The sequence below is a fragment of the Hippopotamus amphibius genome, chromosome 10 (genome assembly GCF_030028045.1).
Source record: "Hippopotamus amphibius kiboko isolate mHipAmp2 chromosome 10, mHipAmp2.hap2, whole genome shotgun sequence".
In the NCBI taxonomy this organism is placed as follows: Eukaryota; Metazoa; Chordata; class Mammalia; order Artiodactyla; family Hippopotamidae; genus Hippopotamus; species Hippopotamus amphibius.
In genome coordinates this window covers 110,680,265-110,686,579 of record NC_080195.1, presented here as the reverse complement: position 1 = coordinate 110,686,579, position 6,315 = coordinate 110,680,265, and positions in this window count along the sequence as shown.

Here is a 6,315-nt window from a genome sequence, read left to right as displayed (position 1 = left end):
TGTGGCTTTGTGTCTCCAGATTGGCTTCAGCCCACTTTGCTTGGAGGTTAAAATGCATCATGTCTACTCAACACCGCAGGGCCCTGGTGAATGGGGAGAGACGGCCAGCTCGTGGGACCACTGAAGTTCCTCTCCACATTTTCTCACTTAAGAGGAAGACGGCCCCACTGCAACACTCTCCCATAAAGGCCCACGCCGTGGGGGTTGTTGGTCACAGCCTGCTCAGCATTAGTCATGGCTGAGCTACGGGAGTGTAGCTGCAGGAGCCTCAACCCAGCTCCAGACTAAAACCATTTCCACCTCCCAGCAGGCATCGGCAGGTGGGAGCCAAGGCTGGCTTTCTACTTAAGATGCTAAGGAAGGGGTAGGAGCAGAAGTTAAATATGTAGGAAAGAATTTGGGCTAGAAGTTATGAAGCCATTTGATAAGACCTCCTGACTAGACGGCCAGGATATTCCAAGAAGTTGGCAGAAGGAGAGCAGAGCACCAAGTGACCCGCCTTCTTCAGAGAGGGTGACACCCAGGGAGCGAGCGACCAGAATGATTTTGGAGAGGGTAAGTCCAGCCTCTTCCTGTGGGAGAGACCAGAAGGGGTGGGGAGAAAGCAAGAGTAACTGTGGGGAAGGCATCTCTGTGGAAGCATGTGTAGTGGGGAATAATAGGACCCGATCCAACTTGTCATGCTAATGTAACCAATTGTACAAAATAACAAAAGTCAACAAAGATAGTATAAAAAGGACAATCACACTTATGGACGTGAGATGCAAGAATGTTAAACAAAATATTAGCGAATAGAATTCAGCCATGTGTAACAAAGCACTTACATTATAACCAGGTCGGCCTTATCAAGATAGTGCAAAGTTGGGTTAATATTGGAAAATCAATTAATGTAATTCCCACATGAGCACATTATAGGAGCAAAACATGATCATCTGATAGACAGTAGACAGAAAATTTATTTAATGTAATCCAAGAGCTATATTTTATTAACTATTAGCAAATTAAGAATAGGATGTAACTTCTTTAACCTGTTAAAGTGTATCTGTAGAGGCATACAGCAATGTCAGACTTAAAGGTTTAAAATCAAAAGCATTTTCTTTGTTGTCAAGAGTAAGACAAAGATGCCTACTATTACCATTTATATTCCACATAATTTTGGAAGTTCTCACCAGATCACTAAGGCAAGAAAAAGAGAAATAAAAATTTTAAGTATTGGAAAGAAAAAAAACCAAATGTTTCGTTAGTCACAAAAATATGGCTGTTTATGTAGAAAATCCAAATTAATCCTTAGGTTAATTTTTTGAATTTTTAAGAGTCTTAGCAAAATTGTTGAAATAAAAATTCAATTGCATTTCTACACACTAACACATACACTTAGAAAATAAACTTTAAAATATTATTTACAGTAACATGAAATATGTAGTACCGAAGAATAAATCTAACAGAGATATGCAAGATCTCTATGGGAAAATAATAAAACTTCATTGAGAGACATCAAAGAAGATCTAAATAAAGAGATGAATCGTGTTCATGGAGTTAATGATTAGGTATTATAAAGATGTCTATTATTTGCAAAATCTGGAAATTCACTGCAATCCCTTTCAAAAATTCCCAAGGTTTTTTTCTTTTTAATTGTAAATACTGACTTTAGAATTTACACAGAAGGCCAGATTAACCAAGACACTTTTGAAGAAAACACAGTCTATATTTTGTGGGTTTTGTCCTCCCAGATACTAAATCTTATAAAGTTATAGTAATGAAGAATCATAGTGTGAGATGGCTCAAAAAGAGATAAATAGATCAGTGGAATAGAAGAGAAGTCCATAAACAAATCCGACATATCTGAATACCTGATATAATCATAGATGATAGGAATGGACTTTTTAACAAACGGAGCTAAAACAATTAGAAATCTATATTGGGAGAACATATGGTGGAGTGTTACGTAATACCACACAAAGATCAATTACACGTGGTTCAGGACTAAAATTTAAAATGTAAAAGTACAAAGATTTTCAAAGATCTTCCAGAAAAATATCTTCATGACCTTGAGGTGCAAAATAACTTTTTAACATGACAAAAACTCTAAGAAATGAGAGAAATATTGATAAAATCTTCTGTGTTAAAATTAAGAACTTCTTTTCATGAATAGATACCATCAAAGAGAGTGAAAAGACAAGCTACACTCTGGGAGAAGATATTTGTAACTCATATAACCTGCAAATTACTAGTATCCAGAATGTATAACTATTATAAATCCATAAGAAAGAAAGCAATAGAAAAATATGCAAAAGGATTGAATAGCTCACTTCTCAAGAGTGGAAATGGGATGGACAATAAAGGTATATACAGTAACCAGCTCATGGTAATCAAGGACATGTAAATTAAAACCAAAATCAAATCCATTTTATACCCACCGTATTGGCAAACATTAAAAAGGCCAATCAAGAACAGTGATGGTGGTGACGGGAAACACAGGGAGGTCTCATGCATTACTGGTAAGAGCAGAGATTGGTACAATCTCTTTGGAAAACGGTTTGGCATTCACTGTAGAACAGATGAAGTGTATACCCAAAATCCTGTTGGGGAAATTCCAAAGGAAACCAGGAACCTCCCCCAAGTCCGCTAGGATCCATGAACCACGGTGCCCCTACAAGCATGCTTATAATCATAACAGCTGGAAACAACCCAAGAACCTATCCACATTAGGTTAGATAAGCCAATTTTAGTATATCCACATAATGGAAATATAGGCAACGGTGAATGAAACTCACACATATGATATTGAGCTGAAGAAATAAATATCAGGAAAACGTACACAATGTGGTTTCATTTATCTGGATTTCAAAAGCAGGCAAAGACAACTAATGTATTGTTCAGAGATCATGCAAAAGTGTTCCAAGATCGGAACAAAAGTAAGGGACTGATGATCTCAACGCCAAGAGAGTGATCACTTCTCAGCGGGAAGAAGAGAAGTGAGGTCAAGGAGGGATGCTCAGGTATTTTAAGGACCTGGCCAGGTTCTCTTTTCCATCGTGGGAGCTATTTCTTTATTTGCTGTGTATTTTCATTTAAGACACTCTTCTGTACGTATAAAGTATCTTCCAATACAAATGTTTTTTAAATACTATGCAAAAAGAGGATAAACACATATGAAACCACACTTTCTCGCCTGCCAGCAGCATGCTTTTGGAGCAGTGTTTAGCAGCATTGCAAAACATGCTGCCCTCTGACTGCTCCTTACAGAGGATGCTGTTTCCTCCTGCGAGGTGGCTGAGAGTTCACTTTCAGTACAATGGGTTTCGGTATTCCCCAGCTTTTGCTTCCTCTGCCAGATGCTCTCTGTTGGTTAGTTACTGTTGATGAATGTCTGTGCATCATTCAGTCTCTCTCTAATACGAGTCTCTTGTAAGTTTTCTCCCTTCAAGAGATAGATCTCAGTTCCTCTCCTTTGAGTGCAGGCTGGACTCAATGATCTGCTGATAAATAGAAAGTTGTAGAGGTGACAGTGTGTGGCTTCTGAGATTAGGTGGTAAAAGACATGGTGACCTTCTCCTTGCCTTCTCCCTTGGAGAAATCATTCTGGGGAAAGCCAGCTGCCATGTCAGGAGGTCCCACAAGCAGCCCAGTGGTAGGGCCACAGGGTGAGGGACTGAGACCTCCTGCCGATACCCAATCATCCAGCCCCAGTCAAGCCTTCAGACGACCTCATTCCTGGTCAACATTTTGACCACAATCTCACAAGAGACCCGGAGCCAGAAAGACCCCACTAAGCTGCTTCTGAATTCCAGACCCACCGACACTGTGAGATGATAAATGTCTGCTGTTCTAAGCCACTGAATTTCAGGGAAATTGACATACTACATTAGATAGCAAACACAACTAGCTTTCCCAACCTTGCTGCCTAAGGGCTCTGCCTGACCTACCATACTGCTTTAGACTTTAAGACTGGCTGAGCCGACATAGCCTGGGTGGACCTCAGGTCTGGATGTCCCTCTGATTCTGAAATATCTCTGGCTGATTCTTCTGTCATTCCATTGACAAATTGTGTCAACTCTCAGGTTTTCTGAGGCTAAAGCATATTGCTTAATGAAATAATTTCCCCACAGATGTAAAGGGGTATTATAAGCACCTAGGACCCTAAAATTCTGGGTTTTGAAGATTCGTTGAAGTAGTGTGGGTTTCCAAACCCCATGGGCATGCGTTGAGTCCTACCATTTGCTGGTTGTTTGAACTTGGTTATAGCATTTAGCTTCTCAGAATTTCTCTTTCCTTCTTTGTTGGTCAAATAATAGTTACTTAGGATTAAGTTTGGCTATGGAAGAAGAAAAACAATGGTTTAATCACAGTAGAAGTTTGCATTTCTTCCATGTCAAAATCTCAAGGTGGGTAGATGGTCTAGGGCCAGAGTGGCATCTGTGATGTCAGGAAATCCAAGATCTTTGTCTCTTCTTGTTCCACTATGTGTGGTTATTCTGGTCAAAGGTAGATGCTCTAACTCCAAAATATTCACTGCAAAGCAGAAGTTGGACTTGGACTATATATCAGTTAGGGTTCTACCAGAAAAACAGAACTGGTAGAATACGAATATATGTACGTATGTATGTATGTATGTATGTATGTGTGTGTTAATGCATGTTTGTGTGTATATATGTATGTATGCATGTATTTCAAGGAGTTGGCTTCTGCAGTTGTGGCATCTGGCTGGCAAGTCTGAAATCTGGTGGGTGAATCAGCTGGATGGCAACTCTTAGGCCAGAGTGGACACTGCAGTCCACAGGCAGAATTTCTTCTTCCTTAATTTTGCTCCTAAGATCTTTCAACTGATTGGATGAGGCCCACCTAGGTTATTAAGGATAATCTCCTTTACTTAAAGTGAACGGATTTATGGATGGTGACCTCATCTACAACACACCTTAGAGTAACACCGGGATTAATGTTTGAATAACTGCCAAGAATACATGAAACTGAGCATCACCGGCTACAAGTCCAGCCTAACACTAATATCCCATCAGTTGGTCTCCTGTGAAGCTCCATGAGAAACAGCTACAGCTGAGGGCTGGAGGTGGCAAATCAGGTCCCTTCTGCCACATCATAGAAACTGCATCGGCAAGGTTTGGACCTCGAACACTGGTTCACCAGAAAAGGGATCAGTTCTCCCAGGCATGATCTGATCTGCTGGGACAGGGCTCCGGAGAAAGGCCTGCCACCCCTACTGCTGTTGTATCCTGGCTCCTTGTCTTGCTGGAAGAGGCAAGCTTAGACCCCTCTAAGGGTAAGAGTCCCTCTCCTGCAGATTGATGCCAGGCCCTCCGGCCCTCGGTGTCCTGGCAGCCACAGAGCAATGTGTCCACAGGTGACCCATGGGCCCACCTCTGCTCTCGAATCGCTGAGCTTTCTCCAGTTAATGCTTCCAGTAGGCCTTGTCTCTGTGTGTGTTTGTGTGGGAGCGGGTCATGCGTCTTTGGTTAAATAACATCTGCAATCCAGCTTGTGCCAATGAGGAAAGGATAAAGAAGAAGGACAAACAGCACGTGACAAAGTGTGCTTACTTCCCACTGACCGCACGCAGCAGCAGGGAGCCTGAAGAAGGCACTCATTGCTCTACTAACACGGAGACAGAGTGAGAGAGGAGGTTGGGTGACTGCTGGCTTTGGCCAGCAGGGCCACCACCAGCACACAGGAAGGGCACGTGCACTGGCCGACACACCATCTGGGCGACCGATTCACGGCAATGTTGCCCTGTCTCGAGGTGACATATCTCTGAGCCGGGGCGCAAGGCTTGGTGATAGGGCTGTGGGCTGGGGGTAAGCCTCTGCCCGCCCCTCAGCTATGTACCTTTCTGCGGTGCCCAGTCTGCTCGGAACAGTCTGTTCTTTCTGCTGACCTAAGTGATTTTCTGATGAATCTAAAGGCATCAAGGTCCTTTCAGAAACTGGCACAGACATGGGGGAAAGTGCTGGGAATCCTTTGTAACAAGCGTATGCCCTGTGCTCCCCGCCAGGAATAGAAGGCCGTTTGAAGGCAGAATCCTGCTTCTTGGCTGTTTTTGGAGATCAGAAGCACTCGCTCCTGTACAGGTGCCTACATAGCGATCCTCAAGGGGCTCTGAACTTGAGACTTGAACTTCTTTGTGAAGATGCTGAGAGGGTCTGATGACTGGGACCACAGCCACACTTTTTAAGGAGAGCTGGACCCTGCGTACTTTATACTTTATATTTTCTTATCTAGTTGGCCTGTAAGGGATACAACCAGAGAATGTTCAGTTTCCAGTTCCTTCTCACAAGGAAGCTGCAGTGGACTTTCAATTCTGGA